At 50.3% G+C, this 19758-nt stretch overlaps 1 pseudogene across 1 annotated transcript; it reads left to right on the top strand.

Annotated features, from left to right (window-relative positions):
- The first annotated feature begins 297 nt into the window (after window positions 1-297).
- On the top strand, window positions 298-19002 carry LOC311141105 (D-amino-acid oxidase-like; annotated as a pseudogene). Its single transcript has 5 exons — window positions 298-359; window positions 9105-9326; window positions 18366-18483; window positions 18662-18760; window positions 18898-19002. The product of its transcript is annotated as a D-amino-acid oxidase-like (transcript).
- Window positions 19003-19758: the final 756 nt, after the last annotated feature.

The raw sequence follows: 19758 nt of genomic DNA on the forward strand, positions 1-19758 counted from the left end.
TCAGAGGGTCAGGTACACTCGAGGACATGGAAATGTTTACATTATTCAAAGGTATATGGAATGGTAGCAGATCCTGAGCAGGACCAAGCCAGTCACACAGAATGGAGGCCAATCATATTTTTTAAAGAAAAATAATAATAACAAAAGCAGCAACAACAATCAACAACTGCTGTGTTTGTTATCTCCAGACACACTCGTGGCAGTGATCAGAGCTGGCGTCAGTGGCCTGTCCACGGCTCAGAGAATCTATAAGCAGCACCACTCTAGAGTCAGCCAGTCCACTGACCATCGAGGTGTATGCAGACAGCTTCAGGATTCTGGCAGCCATACCTCTACGACAAGGGCAATGTCCAGGAAACGTGAGAGGGATTTCTTCTTGGCTTTCTTCTTTCTTCAGGCCTCATCATTCACATGGAGGCAAGGTTTAGTTTTTTTCATTTTTCAGTCCTCATCATTCACATGGAGGCAAGGTCTAGTTTTTTTCATTTTAAGCTGTTATAATTAAGCAATAAGACCCGAGGAGGTGTGGCATATTTAAGCAATAAGGCCAGAGGGGGTGTGGTATATTGCCAATACACCATGGCTAAGGGCTGGTCTTACCCACGACGCAATGCAGAATGCCTGGACGCGGAGTGCCTGGACACAGCCCTTAGCCGTGGTACAGTTGAAGTCGGAAGTTTACATACACCTTAGCCAAATACATTTAAACTCAGTTTTTCACAATTCCTGACATTTAATCCTAGAAAAATTCCCTGTTTTAGGTCAGTTAGGATCACCAGTTTATTTTAAGAATGTGAAATGTCAGAATAATAGTAGAGAGAATGATTTATTTCAGCTTTTATTTCTATCATCACATTCCCAGTGGGTCAGAAGTTTACATACACTCAATTAGTATTTGGTAGCATTGCCTTTAAATTGTTTAATTTGGGTCAAATGTTTCAGGTAGCCTTCCACAAGCTTCCCACAATAAGTTGGGTGAATTTTGGCCCATTCCTCCTGACAGAGCTGGTGTAACTGAGTCAGGTTTGTAGGCCTCCTTGCTTGCACATGCTTTTTCAGTTCTGCCCACAAATGTTCTATTGGAATGAGGTCAGGGCTTTGTGATGGCCACTCCAAATCCTTGACTTTGTTGTCCTTAAGCCATTTTGCCACAACTTTGGAAGTATGCTTGGGGTCATTGTCCATTTGGAAGACCCATTTGTGATCAAGCTTTAACTTCCTGACTGATGTCTTGAGATGTTGCTTCTCACATAAGACTGGTCATTCAACTGAGACTGCTCTTCTCTGTGTCACGGAGGCTCTCCGCACTGCTAAGGCTAACTCTCTCTCCTCTGCTCTTGTCCTTCTAGACCTGTCTGCTGCCTTTGATATTGTGAACCATCAGATCCTCCTCTCCACCCTCTCCGAGTTGGGCATCTCCGGCGCGGCTCACTCTTGGATTGCGTCCTACCTGACCGGTCGCTCCTACCAAGTGGCGTGGCGAGAATCTGTCTCCGCACCACGTGCTCTCACCACTGGTGTCCCCCAGGGCTCAGTTCTAGGCCCTCTCCTATTCTCGCTATACACCAACTCACTTGGCTCTGTCATATCCTCACATGGCCTCTCCTATCATTGCTACGCAGACGACACACAACTAATCTTCTCCTTTCCCCTTTCTGATAACCAGGTGGCGAATCGCATCTCTGCATGTCTGGCAGACATATCAGTGTGGATGACGGATCACCACCTCAAGCTGAACCTCGGCAAGACGGAGCTGCTCTTCCTCCCGGGGAAGGACTGCCCGTTCCATGATCTCGCCATCACAGTTGACAACTCCGTTGTGTCCTCCTCCCAGAGTGCGAAGAGCCTTGGCGTGACCCTGGACAACACCCTGTCGTTCTCTGCTAACATCAAGGCGGTGACCCGATCCTGTAGGTTCATGCTCTACAACATTCGGAGAGTACGACCCTGCCTTACACAGGAAGCGGCACAGGTCCTAATCCAGGCACTTGTCATCTCCCGTCTGGATTACTGCAACTCGCTGTTGGCTGGGCTCCCTGCCTGTGCCATTAAACCCCTACCACTCATCCAGAATGGCGCAGCCCGTCTGTTGTTCAACCTTTCCAAGTTCTCTCACGTCACCCCGCTCCTCCGCCCACTCCACTGGCTTCCAGTTGAAGCTCGCATCTGCTACAAGACCATGGTGCTTGCCTACGGAGCTGTGAGGGGAACGGCACCTCCGTACCTTCAGGCTCTGATTAGTCCCTACACCCAAACGAGGGCATTGCGTTCATCCACCTCTGGCCTGCTGGCCCCCCTACCTCTGCGGAAGCACAGTTCCCGCTCAGCCCAGTCAAAACTGTTCGCTGCTCTGGCACCCCAATGGTGGAACAAGCTCTCTCACGACGCCAGGACAGCGGAGTCACTCACCACCTTCCGGAGACACTTGAAACCCCACCTCTTTAAGGAATACCTGGGATCGGATAAAGTAATCCTTCTACCCCCCCTTACCCCACCCCAAAGAAAGAAAAAAAAAAACATATTGTAAAGTGGTTATCCCACTGGCTATAAGGTGAATGCACCAATTTGTAAGTCGCTCTGGATAAGAGCGTCTGCTAAATGACGTAAATGTAAATGTATATCCACATAAATGTCCTTCCTCATGATGCCATCTATTTTGTGAAGTGCACCAGTCCCTCCTGCAGCAAAGCACCCCCACAGCATGATGCTGCCACCCCGTGCTTCACGGTTGGGATGGTGTTCTTCGGCTTGCAAGCAACCCCCCTTTTCCTCCAAACATAACAATGGTCATTATGGCCAAACAGTTCTATTTTTGTTTCATCAGACCAGAGGACATTTCTCCAAAAAGTACGATCTTTGTCCCCATGTGCAGTTGCAACCGTAGTCTGGCTTTTTTTATGACGGTTTTGGAGCAGTGGCTTCTTCCTTGCTGAGCGGCCTTTCAGGTTATGTCGATATAGGACTCGTGTTACTGTGGATATAGATACTTTTGTACCTGTTTCCTCCAGCATCTTCACAGGGTCCTTTGCTGTTGTTCTGGGATTGATTTGCACTTTTCGCACCAAAGTACGTTCATCTCTAGGAGACAGAACGCGTCTCCTTCCTGAGCGGTATGATGGCTGCGTGGTCCCATGGTGTTTATACTTGCGTACTATTGTTTGTACAGATGAACGTGGTACCTTCAGGCGTTTGGAAATTGCTCCCAAGGATGAACCAGACTTGTGGAGGTTTACAATTCTTTTTCTGAGGTCTTGGCTGATTTCTTTTGATTTTCCCATGATGTCAAGCAAAGAGGCACTGAGTTTGAAGGTAGGCCTTGAAATACATCCACAGGTACACCTCCAATTGACTCAAATGATGTCAATTAGCCTATCAGAACCTTCTAAAGCCATGACATCATTTTCTGGAATTTTCCAAGCTGTTTAAAGGCACAGTCAACTTAGTGTATGTAAACTTCTGACCCACTGGAATTGGGATACAGTGAATTATAAGTGAAATAATCTGTCTGTAAACAATTGTTGGAAAAATTACTTGTGTCATGCACAAAGTAGATGCCCTAACCGACTTGCCAAAACTATAGTTTGTTAACAAGAAATTTGTGGAGTGGTTGAAAAACGAGTTTTAATGACTCCAACCTAAGTGTATGTAAACTTCCGACTTCAACTGTATATGTTTCTAGGTTACAGAAGAGAGGGGTGACATTTTACCAGAGGTAAAAAGAGGTGAGCGTTCTGAACTAATATAATGAACAGTGCAAGTTTGGATTGTGCTAAGACTCCCACCTTACAAGGAGGATAAAGATAGATGGTGCTGTATTTTTGAAGGCTCTCATTCTAGGCCTCTTTTGTCCAGATGACAGTAATTTTACTATGCTTATTTCATTTCCATCTAATCCACGCATGTGTTTTCCTTACCCAATGGGAGTGCCTTACACAGTACAGTGTATTCATGCTCAGAGAGTGTCAGAGTGTTGCGTGTGGATGTAGTGAAGGGAATCAAGCGCAGGGACAAGGATGTTCTTCAACAGACTTTTAGTACTTTCCAAAACAGGAATGAGTCGCCAACCCAACCGGGCGGCACGAACAATTACGCACAACACACAGTGCGGAAAACAAGGGAAAAGCGCACGCAGTGCGAACTCTCGAAATAACAACAAACGAGAGAGAAAACTCCTCGGAGGCAAGCTGACAATAACAATCACACATAACACCTGACCCGAATAAACAAAACTAAATAGGGAACACAATCCAACACAAACAAGGGACAGGTGTTACAAACAGACAAAACCAAACGAACATGAAACATAGAACGGTGGCAGCTAGTACTCCGGAGACGACGACCGCCGAAGCCTGCCCGAACAAGGAGGAGGAGCAGCCTCGGCCGAAACCGTGACAGTACCCCCCCCTTGACGCGCGGCTCCAGCCGTGCGCCGACCCGGGGCTCGGGGACGACCCGGACGACGCGGAGCAGGGCGCGCAGGATGACCCCGATGGAACTCGGTCAGCAGGGACTGGTCCAATATGTCCCTCCTTGGCACCCAGCACCGCTCCTCCGGGCCGTACCCCTCCCACTCCACGAGATATTGAAGACCCCCCATCCGGCGTCTCGAATCAAGGATGGACCTCACAGTGTACGCCGGAGCCCCCTCGATGTCCAACGGGGGCGGAGGAGTCTCCTCTATCTCATACTCCTGGAGTGGACCAGCTACCACCGGCCTGAGGAGAGACACATGGAACGAGGGGTTAATATTCCTATAGTCAATAGGCAGTTCTAACCTGTAACACACCTCGTTCAACCTCCTCAGGACTTTGAATGGCCCCACAAACCGCCGACCCAGCTTCCGGCAGGGCAGGCGGAGGGGCAGGTTTCTGGTCGAGAGCCAGACTCGATCTCCAGGTGCGTACACAGGCCCCTCACTGCGGTGGAGATCGGCGCTCGTTTTCTGCCGACGGATGGCCCGCTGCAGATGTACGTGGGCAGCGTTCCATGTTTCCTCCGAGCGCCGTACCCATTCATCCACCGCAGGGGCCTCGATCTGGCTCTCGTGCCAAGGTGCCAGAACCGGCTGGTACCCTAACACACACTGGAAAGGGGTTAGTTGGGTGGAGGAGTGGCGGAGAGAGTTCTGTGCCATTTCGGCCCACGGAACGTATCTCGCCCACTCCTCCGGCCGGCCCTGGCAATAAGACCTCAGAAACCTACCCACCTCCTGGTTAACACGTTCAACCTGCCCATTACTCTCCGGGTGGTAACCCGAGGTAAGGCTTACCGAAACCCCCAACCGTTCCATAAACGCTCTCCACACTCTGGAGGTGAACTGGGGGCCTCGGTCAGACACTATATCCTCGGGTACCCCGTAATGCCGGAAGACATGGGTAAACAGAGCCTCAGCGGTCTGTAGGGCAGTGGGTAGACCCGGCATGGGAAGGAGACGACAGGCCTTCGAGAACCGATCCACAACGACCAGGATGGTAGTATTCCCCTGTGAGGGGGGAAGGTCGGTAACAAAATCCACCGAGAGGTGGGACCAGGGTCGTTGTGGAATAGGCAGGGGTTGTAGCTTACCCCTGGGCAAATGTCTGGGCGCCTTACACTGGGCACACACCGAACAGGAGGAGACATAAATCCTCACATCCCTAGCTAACGTTGGCCACCAGTACTTCGTGCTAAGGCAGTGCACTGTCCGGCCGATACCCGGATGGCCAGAGGAGGGGGACGTATGAGCCCAACAAATGAGGCGATCGCGTACCTCGAGCGGAACGTACGTCCGACCCACTGGACACTGTGGAGGACTTGGGTCGGTGCGTAACGCCCGCTCGATCTCGGCATCAACCTCCCACACCACCGGTGCAACCAGACAAGACTCTGGTAGTATGGGCGTGGGCTCAACGGACCTCTCCTCCGCGTCATACCACCGAGACAGAGCATCTGCCTTCCCGTTCTGGGACCCAGGGATGTAAGTGATTTTAAACACAAACCGGGCTAGAAACATAGTCCAGCGGGCCTGGCGAGGATTCAGTCTCCTAGCTGCCCGGATGTATTCCAGGTTACGATGGTCAGTTAGAATGAGGAAAGGGTGTTGAGCCCCCTCGAGCCAATGCCGCCACACCTTTAGGGCCTGTACCACGGCTAACAGCTCCCTGTCTCCTACGTCATAATTCCGCTCCGCCGGACTGAGCTTTTTAGAATAAAACGCACAGGGACGGAGTTTAGGTGGTGTGCCAGAACGTTGGGAAAGAACGGCCCCTATACCGGCCTCTGACGCGTCCACCTCTACCTGGAAAGGTAAAGAGGGATCCGGATGCGCCAACACCGGCGCCGAGGTAAACAGGTCCTTCAGTTTCCCAAAAGCCCTGTCCGCCTCAGCTGACCACCGCAAGCGCACCGGACCCCCCTTCAACAGAGACGTTATGGGAGCTGCCACCTGTCCAAAACCCCGGATAAACCTCCGGTAATAATTTGCAAAACCCAAGAACTGTTGCACCTCCTTCACAGTGGTTGGGGTCTGCCAATTACGCACAGCTGACACCCGGTCTACCTCCATCTTCACCCCTGACGCAGACAACTGATAACCCAGAAAGGAGACCGACTTCTGAAAAAACAGACATTTCTCTGCCTTGACATATAGGTCATGCTCCAACAGCCTCCTCAATACTCGGCGCACCAGGGCTACATGCTCTGCTCGGGTAGGACTGTACACCAGAATATCGTCGATGTACACGACTACTCCCTGTCCCTGCATGTCCCGGAAAATCTCATCGACGAAGGATTGGAAGACTGAGGGAGCATTCATTAACCCATATGGCATGACTAGATACTCGTAGTGTCCGGAAGTCGTGCTAAACGCTGTCTTCCATTCATCGCCCTCTCTAATGCGCACCAAGTTATATGCGCTCCTGAGATCCAATTTTGTAAAGAACTGCGCACCGTGCAATGACTCCGTCATAGTCGCAATCAGAGGAAGTGGATAGCTGTACTTCACCGTAATCTGATTGAGACCGCGGTAATCAATACACGGGCGCAGACCTCCATCCTTTTTCTTCACAAAAAAGAAACTCGAGGAAGCGGGTGAAGTGGAGGCCGTATGTATCCCTGTCTCAGAGACTCAGCGATGTACGTCTCCATTGCCTTCCTCTCCTCTTGAGACAAGGGATACACATGGCTCCGCGGGAGAGCTGCTCCTGACTGGAGATCTATCGCACAATCCCCCTGTCTATGAGGCGGCAGCTGCGCCGCCCTGGTTTTACTAAACACCAGTTTCAAATCCTCATACTCGGGGGGAATATGCAGTGCTGGCATTAGATTCGGACTTTCCACCGAGGTCGCCCCTATGGAAACACCCAGACACCGCCCCTCACACTGGGCAGACCACCCTTTAAGAGCTTTCTCTCGCCACATAATAGTAGGGTCATGGGTCATCAACCAGGGAAGGCCCAGCACTACCGGATACGCAGGAGAGTCAATCAGATAGAGCTGAATCGTCTCCTCATGACCCTCCTGCGCCATCATTTTAAGGGGTGCTGTGACCTCCCTAATCAACCCAGACCCTAACGGACGGCTATCTAGGGCATGAACAGGGAAAGGCTTATCAACTGGAAGGAGGGGAATCCCTAAATCTATACAAAACTGGCGATCTACAAAATTCCCAGCTGCGCCTGAATCTACCAGCTTCTTATGCTGGGAACGAGGTGCAACCTGTGGAAAACAAACAGGCAAGGTTAGGTGAACGACAGAAAGCTCTGGGTAAGTAGGGCGCCTACTCACCTGGGGGGACCCCCCAATGCCTGACCTGCCTTCTCCTCCACCGGGGGACCCTCCCCAACACCTAGCCGCGGTGTGCCCTCCACGGCCACAGTTAGTGCAGGGAACGGCCCCCCTCGGGTTCCTACTCCTCCGTTCTCTAGCGCCAGCACCCCCGAGCTCCATAGGGCTCGGCTCGGAGGTGCTGGAGAGTGGAATGGGCGAACCCCACCCGGGACGTCCACGGTTGGCGAGCAGGGTATCCAGCCGAATGGCCATGTCGACAAGTTGGTCAAACGTCAACGAGGTGTCCCTGCACGCCAACTCTCGCTGGACCTCCTCCCGGAGGCTGCAACGGAAGTGGTCTATAAGGGCCCGCTCATTCCACCCTGCATCGGCCGCTAGAGTCCGGAATTCCAAGGCAAAGTCCTGGGCGCTCCTCATCCCCTGTCGGAGGTAGAACAGACGCTCCCCCGCCGCCTTCCCTTCCGGTGGATGGTCAAACACAGCACGGAAGCGGCGGGAGAACTCCGCATAGGTAGTGGTAGCGGCGTCCATTCTCCTCCATTCGGCGTTGGCCCACTCCAACGCCTTGCCGGTGAGACAGGAGATGAGGGCTGAGACGCTCTCGTGTCCCGAGGGCGCCGGGTGTACGGTGGCGAGGTAGAGCTCCACTTGCAGCAGGAACCCTTGACACCCGGCAGCGGAGCCGTCGTACGCCCTCGGGAGCGAGAGCCGAATCCCACTGGGTTCCGGAGATGGGACAGGAAGACTGACCGATGGGGATGGTTCGGCAGGTGGGGTCGTGGGTACCCCGCTGGTTTCCCATCGGTGGAGAGTGTTCATCACCCCCTCCAGGGCATGACAGACCTGGTGAATCCGTCCTCCTGTCCACGAAGACGTTCCTCCAGGCTTGCTGTTGGCGCGGTTGCTCCTGCTGATTCCATGGATGATGTGTGATTCTGTCAGAGTGTTGCGTGTGGATGTAGTGAAGGGAATCAAGCGCAGGGACAAGGATGTTCTTCAACAGACTTTTAGTACTTTCCAAAACAGGAATGAGTCGCCAACCCAACCGGGCGGCACGAACAATTACGCACAACACACAGTGCGGAAAACAAGGGAAAAGCGCACGCAGTGCGAACTCTCGAAATAACAACAACGAGAGAGAAAACTCCTCGGAGGCAAGCTGACAATAACAATCACACATAACACCTGACCCGAATAAACGAAACTAAATAGGGAACACAATCCAACACAAACAAGGGACAGGTGTTACAAACAGACAAAACCAAACGAACATGAAACATAGAACGGTGGCAGCTAGTACTCCGGAGACGACGACCGCCGAAGCCTGCCCGAACAAGGAGGAGGAGCAGCCTCGGCCGAAACCGTGACAGAGAGCTGCTCATACTGAAGGTCAGAGTGCAAAGGTTAAAAGGTCTGTTCAGTAATTACAAAAGGAACATGGCTGATCGTATTCCTCTTAATCTGTCTGTGTTGCAGGTGGATGCTCCATGGCTGAAGCATTGGATCCTCACCCACAATTTCACCACTGGAACCTATTACTCACCATGTATTATATCAGGGTAAAGTGGATAAAGATCCGCAACTTCACCTACTGCAGGTGTCAATAAAGCAGTTATTACACATTTTTCGAGTTGATGCATATAATTACAGCGTCAAAGCAAAGTATACTTTTGCCTAAGTATTCAGCTCCTTGTATTTGTATTTATTATGTATCCCCATTTATTATGGATCCCCAGTAATTGTGTTTACATGGTGAGTTATAGGTTCCAGTGGTGAAATTGTGGGTGAGGATGCAATGCTTCAGCCATGGAGCATCCATCTGCAACACAGACAGATTAAGAGGAATACAATCATCCATGTTCCTTTTGTAATTACTGAACAGACCTACTTTTCCTGGGGTCCAGCAAAATTAAGGCAGTTATACCATTTTTAAAACAGTACAATACATTCACAGATTTCACAACACACTGTGTACCCTCAGGCCCCTACTCCACCACATATCTACAATACAAAACCCATGTGTACGTGTGTGTATATTGCGTATGTTATCGTGTGTGTGTATGCATGTGTCTGTGCCTATGTATGTGTTGCTTCACAGGTGTATTTTTATCTGTTTTTTAAATCACATTTCACTGCTTGCATCAGTTACTTGATGTGGAATAGAGTTCCATGTAGTCATGGCTCTATGTCGTACTGTGCGCCTCCCATAGTCTGTTCTGGACTCGGGGACTGTGAAGAGACCACTTGTGGCATGTCTTGTGGGGTATGCATGGGTGTCCAAGCTGTGCGCCAGTAGTTCAAACAGACAGCTCGGTGCATTCAACATGTCAATACCGCTCATAAATACAAGTAGTGATGAAGTCAATCTCTCCTCCACTTTGAGTCAGGAGAGATTGACATGCATATTATTAATGTTAGCTCTCTGTGTACATCCAAGGGCCAGCCGTGCTGCCCCGTCCCTTTTTGTGGCACCTGACCACACGACTGAACAGTAGTCCAGGTGCGATAAAACTAGGGCCTGTAGGACCTGCCTTGTTGATAGTGCTGTTAAGAAGGTAGAGCAGCGCTTTATTATGGACAGACTTCTCCCCATCTTAGCTACTGTTGTATTGTCACGCCCTGGCTCTGGGGACTCTAGTATGTTGAGCCAGGGTGTGAGTTTTCATGTGTGTTGGTTCTAGTTGGTGTATATCTATGTTGGCCAGGGTGGCTCCCAATCAGAGACGGCTGTAGCTCGTTGTCTCTGATTGGGAGTCATACTTAGGTAGCCGTTAGGCATTCATTCATTGTGGTTTCTTGTTCGTGTTGGTTTGTGTTTGACCATTGACTGTCACGTCATCGTTTTGTTGTTTTTGATTGTGTGATCATTAATTAAATAAATATGTTCGCATTCAACGCTGCGCCTTGGTCCTCCTCGGTTCCCGACGAGCGTGACAGAAGAAACCACCAAGACTGGACCAAGCAGCGTGTCCAGGAGCCATCGCCAGGGAGATCTCTAGCAGATCTCCTTCGCCTCCTCGACTGGGTCAAGCCGGGTGAGGAAGAGAAGGGCTTGACATGGAAGCAGAAGGGCGAAAGGCTGGCGAGGGACATGGAGACCTGGTCCACGGGTAGGAGAGACACCCAGAATTTTTTTAGGGGGGGGCTAACGCCGTGGACGACGGGCCAGCAGGAGACCGCGGCAGAGCGGCCCAGCGGGTTGGCAGAGGAGGCCGCCAGGTTACGGGGGCCACTGGTCGAAGAGGGGATGGAAGGTGTAGAGGCACGGCGAGAGGTACTGGGGTGTGTTACCAGTCCGGTCCGGCCCATTCCAGATCCCTGCGTAGGACCAGTGGTGTGTGTCCCCAGTACGGCTCGGCCCGTTCCTGCTCCCCGCACCAAGTCAGTGGTGCGCTTCGTCAGCCCGGCTCGGCCCGTTCCTGCTCCCCGCACCAAGTCAGTGGTGCGCTTCGTCAGCCCGGCTCGGCCCGTTCCTGCTCCCCGCACCAAGTCAGTGGTGCGCTTCGTCAGCCCGGCTCGGCCCGTTCCTGCAACCCGCACCAATTCAGTGGTGCGCTTCGTCAGCCCGGCTCGGCCCGTTCCTGCTCCCCGCACCAAGTCAGTGGTGCGCTTCGTCAGCCCGGCTCGGCCCGTTCCTGCTCCCCGCACCAAGTCAGTGGTGCGTTTCGTCAGCCCGGTTCGGCCCGCTCCTGCTCCCCGCACCAAGTCAGGGGTGCGTTTCGTCAGCCCGGCTCGGGCCGTTCCTGCTCCCCACACCAAGCCAGTGGTGTGCGTCGTCAGTCCGGCACAGCCCGTGCCTGTTCCACTGGTGCCTGGTTCAGCACGGGTCAGCTGCTTCACGCCGGAGCTAGAGCAATCCGCTCCACCAGTGTGCAGTCCAGCTCCGGTCAGCAGGGCCAGACCGGACCAGGGGTACTTTGGGGGGTTAGAGAGCGAGTGGGGATCATGCCCGGAGCCGGATCCGCCGCCAAGGCGGAGTGCCCACCCGGTCCCTCCCCTGTGGTATTTGGTTGGCGCGGTCGGAGTCCGCGCCTTTAGGGGGGGGTACTGTCACGCCCTGGCTCTGGGGACTCTAGTATGTTGAGCCAGGGTGTGAGTTTTCATGTGTGTTGGTTCTAGTTGTTGTATATCTATGTTGGCCAGGGTGGCTCCCAATCGGAGACGGCTGTAGCTCGTTGTCTCTGATTGGGAGTCATACTTAGGTAGCCGTTAGGCATTCATTCATTGTGGTTTCTTGTTCGTGTTGGTTTGTGTTTGACCATTGACTGTCACGTCATCGTTTTGTTGTTTTTGATCGTGTGATCATTAATTAAATAAATATGTTCGCATTCAACGCTGCGCCTTGGTCCTCCTCTGTTCCCGACGAGCGTGACATGTATCAATATGTTTTGACCATGACAGTTTACAATCCAGGGTTACTCCAGGCAGTTTAGTCACCTCATATTGCTCAATTTCCACATTATTTATTACAAGATTTAGTTGAGGTTTAGGGTTTAGTGAATGATTTGTCCCAAATACAATGCTTTTAGTTTTAGAAATATTTAGGACTAACTTATTCCTTGCCATCCACTCTGAAACTAACTGCAGCTCTTTGTTAAGTGTTGCAGTCATTTCAGTCGCAGTAGTAGCTGATGTGTATAGTGTTGAGTCATCCGCATACATAGACACACTGGCTTTACTCTTTTTAAAAACTTTTTTCCAAAAGTTTACTAAGGGTTGGTAACAGGCTGATTGGTCAGCTATTTGAGCCAGTAAAGGAGGCTTTACTATTCTTAGGTAGCGGAATTACTTTTGCTTCCCTCCAGGCCTTGGGGCACCCACTTTCTAGTAGGCTTAAATTGAAAATATGGCAAATAGGAGTGGCAATATCGCCTGCTATTATCCGCAGTAATTTTCCACCCAAGTTGTCAGACCCCGGTGGCTTGTCATTGTTGATAGACAAGGGAGGCTCTTGACAACCCAACGGCACCGGAGGGTGGAGCGGGCGAGCGGGGGAGCCGAGGCGGCCGCCTACCTCGAGGGCGAGGTCCGGCAGGCTGGTTCGACAAGGTCGTGGACTGACCCGACGTTCTGCGTCGAGGCTGATGTCCAGTGGGTCTGTTCAGGGGTCGACCCCGAGGTCGGGGAGCGGGACAATCCGGACGGTTACGGTGGAATGACTGAATCATCTCTGGGTTGAGGATGTCCTGGTCGGGAAACCAGGACCAGTCTTCAGGCCCATAACCTTCCCAGTCCACTAGATAGTGGATGCGACCTCTCAGGCGTTTGGAATCAAGGATGGCCTGAATGGCGTAGGCAGGTTCCCCTCCGACGTCCAACGGTGGGGGCACACTGCGGGTTGAGACTGGAGGATGAAGAGGACTGTAGGTGACCGGTTTTAACAGAGACACATGGAAGGACGAGGAGATTTTATACTGAAGGGGTAACTGGAGGCGGTACGTGACAGGGTTGATGCAGTGGGTTATCTTGAAGGGATCAATGAAACAAAGACAAAACTTTTTGCAAGGGAGGTGGAGCTGGTCTCTGGTAGAGAGCCACACACGCTGTCCGGGGTGAAAGAGTGGCATAGGTCGGCGGCGTCTGTCGGAAAAGCGTTTCTGGGTATTAGAGGCTTCCTGCAGATGCCAGTGAGCGGTCTCCCATACCCACTCACTATGCCAAAACCAGTCATTGACAGCTGGGACAGTACCAGGCTCCGCCTCCCAGGGAAACATGGGGGGTTGGTAACCAAGTACACACTGAAACAGAGTAAGGCGAAGGGATGAATGCATGAGTGAGTTCTGAGCGTATTCGGCCCAGGCCATATACCGACTCCAGTCGTGTGGAGAGGCAGAACATTGTTGGAGGAGTTACTTCCCTATTTCTTGGTTCAGGCGTTCCGTCTGCCCGTTGGTCTGGGGATGGTACCCAGAGGAGAGGCTGAGGGCGACCCCCAGTTGGTCACAGAAGGCTCGCCACACCCGGGAGACAAACTGGGGCCCGCGGTCAGAGACGATGTCCTCCGGAATCCCATACAGACGGAACACCTGCTGGAACATACACTCAGCCAATTCTATGTCGTTAGGTAAATGAGGAAGAGGAACCAGATGACACATTTTTGAAAAACGGTCTACTATGACACGGATGGTGGTGTTACCAGAGGATTCAGGAAGGTCTGTGATGAAGTCAACAGCTATGTGGGACCAGGGTCTGTGAGGGATTGGCAAAGGTTGAAGCTTACCGGAAGGGAGATGACGAGGGCTTTTGGTTTGGGCGCAGACTGGACAGGAGAGTACGTAATCCCTTACATCGGATGCCAGTGAGGACCACCAGAATTTACGGGCTAGAAGTTCGGTGGTTCGTGTAATGCCCGGATGTCCTGACCCCAAGGACGTGTGACACCATTGCATCAGTTGGGGTCTAACAGCTGCTGGTACATAACTCTTCCCAGCTGGTGTCTCAGGAGGAGCTGGGTCTGAGGTTGGGGCTTTTTGTATAGCAGAGTGAACCTCCCACTGTACCGGTCCCATAATGCAAGAGGAAGGAAGAATGGGTGTAGGGTCTGTGTTACTGGTCGGAAGGTCAAACTGGCAGGAGAGAGCATCAGCTTTTACGTTTTTCTTTTCAGGAATGTAAGTAACATGAAAATGGAAGCGTGTGAAGAAGAGAGCCCAGCGGGCTTGTCTGGAGTTTAACCTCTTGGCCCCTCTGATATGTTCCAGATTACAATGATCTGTTAGGATGAGAAAGGGGTGTTGTGCGCCCTCCAACCAGTGGCGCCACTTCTCGAGGGCCAGCTTGATGGCGAGGAGTTCTCTGTTCCCCACATCGTAATTCCTCTCAGCAGCGGATAACTTCCTGGAGAAGAAGGCACAGGGATGTGATTTTGGAGGTGTTCCCACTCGCTGAGAGAGTATGGCTCCTACTCCTACTTCGGAGGCAACCACCTCCAGGGTGAAAGGAAGGGTCGGATCAGGTCGGCAAAGGACAGGAGCTGAGGTGAAGAGGTGTTTCAAGTTGTTGAAAGCAGTCAGGGCGGTATCAGTCCATTGAAGGGTCTGGGTCTTTTGAATGAACGAATGAACCGGCGATAGAAGTTGGAGAACCCAATGAAACGTTGGAGTTCCTTAACGGTGGTGGGTTTGGGCCAGTTACTGACGGCGGTGACTTTGTTCTCATCCATGCTGACCCCGCCAGGTGTCAGTACGAAACCGAGGAAGTTTACAGAGGTTACATGGAAGGTGCTCTTTTCAGTCTTCACATAAAGGTTATGGTCAAGGAGCCGTTGAAGAACATTTTGTACATGCTGTATGTGTTCCTTCAGGGAGTGGGAGTAAATCAGGATGTCATCAATGTAGACGATGAGAAAGCGGTTGATCATATCCTGGAAAACCTCATTCATAAAGGATTGGAAGACGGCGGGGGCGTTAGTAAGGCCGTAGGGCATGACCAGGTATTCATAGTGCCCTCATGCGGTGATAAAGGCAGTCTTCCATTCGTTGCCTTCACGTATACGGATAAGGTTATATGCACTTCGCAGGTCGAGTTTTGTATAGATGATGGCACGGCCCACTTGTTCAAGGGTCGCTGGGATCAGAGAAAGAGGGAAACGGTTCTTGACCTGTTACGTCATTTAGGGAACGGTAATCAATACATGGACGGGGACCACCGTCCATTTTTTCCAACGAAGAAGAAGCTGGATGCAGCTGGGGAAGAAGAAGGACGAATGAAACCGTTTGAGTGCTTCATCAATGTAGTTCTCCATTGCCTCATTTTCCGGGACAGATAGGGGGTAAACACGGCCCGTCGGTGGGGATACTCCAGGGAGTAAGTCAATAGCACAGTCCATCCACTCCCTGAAGCCATGGTGCGGAACTCGAGGGCATACTCGGCAGCTGAATTGCGTCCTTGTTGAAGTTCAATGAGGAGGTCTCCTATAGGACGACCGGAAGGAGAGTGATCGAATACCTCTTTGAAGAGGGTGTGGAAATGGGTTCTCGGATCCGAGTTCTGTGCTGTTGGCAGTCCATATGGCGGTGGCCCAATCCAGGGCTTTGCCTGTGAGTAGGGACTGTTATGATGATTTGTGATAAAGGATTCATTAATGTGTGTAAACTCCTAAGCTGTAGGAGGGACACAGGACAAGGACATGCCATGTGTTATTGGTGTAACGAGTGAGGAATAGATGGTCAGTGTGCCAAGATAGATTGGGGGCCAATGGTGCTAATCTTAGGATGGGTGCGTGATGGAATGGCCTGGCTAGGGTGTCACACGACACCAAGGAGGCACATGATATGGTGGTAGATGAGTGACAATCAATAATGGTTAGCAGCTGGGTAAGATAAAAGTAGATAGGAAAGGCAGTATATAAGCTGAGAGATTGTCTATGGAAGTCATTCAGATGGCAGGAGGCTATGTCCGTACCCCCTGTCATTGAATCAAACATTGTAACCATTAAATAATGACTGAATCCAATCTCCATCTGTGTAACATACTCTCTTGCATCCTGAACTTCTCAATACCAGAAACTCATCATAACAGGGACACAACAAAATCCACCTTGCTCTTGTCGGTGGCGAAGTTAGTGGGGTTGTGCTCAATGTATTTGCTGCATTGCATCAGAAATCCCTGACATTTCCCAGGTGAACCGTCATATTTTCCAGGCATGGATATGAATGAAGGAGGGCTATGGGTTACGATACCTGGCATCGGAGGAGTAGGGATAGGCTGGCGGAGAAAATGGCAGATTTCCTCCATACACTCCTCTTGCTGGGTTAGGCGCCGCTGTAGCTCCGCTGAATCCATTCTGTATTTTGGGTGAGGTATTCTGTAATGAATACTCAGGGAGAAAAAGGTGTCAATTCACGCGCAGAGCAGGTGTTTATTTAGCCTTCGCAAAAGGCAGGAATAGGGGTCACAGGCAGGCAATGGTCATACACAGGTAGGCAAACAGGCAGGAGAATCAAAAACTAGGACTGAAGGCTATAACTGGTTCTCACAAACGAGCTAGGAAAATGTTTAGTAGAGTCAAAATGAACAATACCTCACAAGGCACAAACAGAATGAACTGAACTAAATAAGGAGCTAATGAGACCAGGTGAGTAACAAACACAGGTGAAATCAATGAACAAAAATAAAAGACAGTGCTACGTTCAAGAACACAAGGTTGACTAAGAAAATAAATACAGAACCTTACAACAACAATACTTTTTCACCTCTTCCACACTCACTTTAAGGAATTCAAAATTACAATGCTTGTCTTTCATAATTTGGTCAGATATACTTGAATGTCAGCGTTTGTTGCTGGCATGTCATGCCTAAGTTTGCTAATCTTGCCAATGAAAAAATCATTAAAGTAGTTGGCAATATCAGTCGGTTTTGTGATGAATGAGCTATCTGATTCAATGAATGATGGAGCTGGGTTTGCATTTTTTGCCAAAATTTCATTTAAGGCGCTCCAAAGCTTTTTACTATCATTCTTTATGTAATTTATCTTTGTTTCATAGTGTAGTTTCTTCTTCTTTTTATTTATTCAGAGCTACCCTTCATAATGTCATTAAAACCCACATGGACTACGATAGAATCGATTTCCATGTCCTGACGTAGTACATTTGGGAGCAGCTTAGTAATGTAATTTACTCGAGCTCCGGGATAGGACATTGTTTTTGCACCAGGAACAGTCACATTTCTTACCATGAAGCTGCCCAAAATCATGGCTGGCGAGAAGGATGAGGAAATCCGCCCCCTCCCACACTTCACAGGATTCGGAGAACCCTTTATGGACGGGCAAGAGGCAGGATAACTTGAGCCCATTGCTCCTGGTGCCTGGTGCAGGCCTCCGACAGATGGAGAAGCCCCACTCGATCCAGAGCAGGGACGGAAGTTTGCCGACGTCGGCTTCGAAATTGTAGGAGTAGGCACTGCGGCCGCAGACACAGGTACCCCCAGCGACGAAGGTGCAGGAAGATCAGGCTCCAGGACGGCGAAACTATTCGTTGTTTGTATCTGCTCCAGGCCTCTCGTTGGGAGTGTAGACTGCTTTGCCGCAGGCCGCTGTCTTCGGCTTCCACGGCTCGTGACATGCCACCATTGTTGATTGCCATGCTCCTCTTGCTGTGCTCCTTCGACTCCGCTATCAGATGGCTCCGGGCAACATCAGATAATGACAAACGACAAGGCGGAGATGCATCCAACAAGCTTGAACGCAGTCCAGACACCAGCGTAGAAAAGGTAAACATTCCACTCTGCGTTTTCCCCAGTTTCTTACGTAGGCTGGCGACCTGCGTGATCAATGAAGCCACCTCAAGCCTATAATCCTCGGCAAGAAAACAATTTCTTCATTGGAACTCTGAGTGATCCGGTTTGTCCCAAAACAAAGTGTAGTAGATACAGCTCCTACAGCACTGGAACCGTTCATTTATTTATCCAGACAAAGAGGGCTCCATTGCAAAACTCATCTGGGTCTAACTTCGTTAGCTTGATGGCTAGTAGCTTAGCGGCTATGTCAAGCAGGCTTCAACCTGTTAAGCGGGATTCCGGTACAAGAAATAGCGGTCCTAGCTGTTAAAAGCTAACCGCGTCGCGAAATAAAGCCCAAGACTTATGCCTTGTCTCTGTAGGAGTCGTTCAGTGGTTGTTGGTGGGTGTTGCCAGCTGGGGAACAGGAGTGAGCGGAACAACTCTGAGGACCACAAGAAGATCTTGGAGGGGGCTTGCCAGCTGGAGCCCAGCCTCAAGGTCAGAGGTCACAGACTACTGAAACAAGACCGGTCCCTGGTCTGACAGATGTTGAATAGAGGGGTTATCCCAGCACCTATGTTGATATGGAGTAGACAGAATACATGTACAGATACAGAATAACTACATTAGCTAGCTCCTCCCTGCCGGTTTATTCATGGCTCTCCCGTCTCCTCAGCATGCCCGGATAGTAGATGACTGGTCAGGGCTCAGGCCTGTTCGCAGTAAAGTTTGATTGGAGAGGGAGACCATGCAGTCTGGACCATCCACGTTTGAGGTGAGCCACCAAGAATAGACTGGTTACTACTTCTTCAGTAACCAAGATTTATTGTCTTGCTATTAGTGTTAGTCACCCTGTAGGCTCCAGATTAGTAGTACATAGACATAACACTGATATTAATGTGCTGTTTTCAGGTGATCCACAACTATGGCCATGGAGTGTTCGGATTGACCATCCACCGAGGCTGTGCCCAGGAGGCAGCTAGGATCTTCAGGGCCAAGGTCTTATTTGTAAATTAGTGGTTTACCTAAACAGCAGTGGCATCATTATCACTCACATGTCTGTATGGGACCATTTTAACATCACAACGGTTTGCAGAGGAACCCGCATAGGAGGACACTCCTGGGCACTTCAGACGACAATGATGATATTTTATATTTGCAAGAGAACAACTCTAAATCAGAGTTTAGATAGTGAAGTACCTGATTAACCTGAGAGCAGCTAACTAGGAACACAAAGACTACCAGTCAGTTCTAAAATAGTTAGATGCCAGCCATCAGGAAAGCTTTTATTGAATGTCGTAACTATTAGGTAAATCGATGAAATCTATTTTTAAAAGTTACGATTTTATATTGTTGTTAAAGTGATGTTAATATATACAGCTGAAGTCAGAAGTTTACATACACCTTAGGTAAATACATTTAAACTCAGTTTTTCACAATTCCTGACATTTAATCCTAGTAAAAATTCCCTGTCTTAGGTCAGTTAGGATCACCACTTTATTTTAAGAATGTGAAATGTCAGAATAATAGTAGAGAGAATGATTAATTTCAGCTTTTATTTATTTCATCACATTCCCATTGAGTCAGAAGTTTACATACACTCAATTAGTATTTGGTAGCATTGCCTTTAAATTGTTTAACTTGGGTCAAACGTTTCGGGTAGCCTTCCACAAGCTTCCCACAATAAGTTGGGTGAATTTTGGCCCATTCCTCCTGACAGAGCTGGTGTAACTGAGTCAGGTTTGTAGGCAATCCCCTTTTTCCTACAAACAT

This window comes from Coregonus lavaretus (genome assembly GCF_964263955.1).
Source record: "Coregonus lavaretus genome assembly, chromosome: 14".
NCBI classification, from domain to species: Eukaryota; Metazoa; Chordata; class Actinopteri; order Salmoniformes; family Salmonidae; genus Coregonus; species Coregonus lavaretus.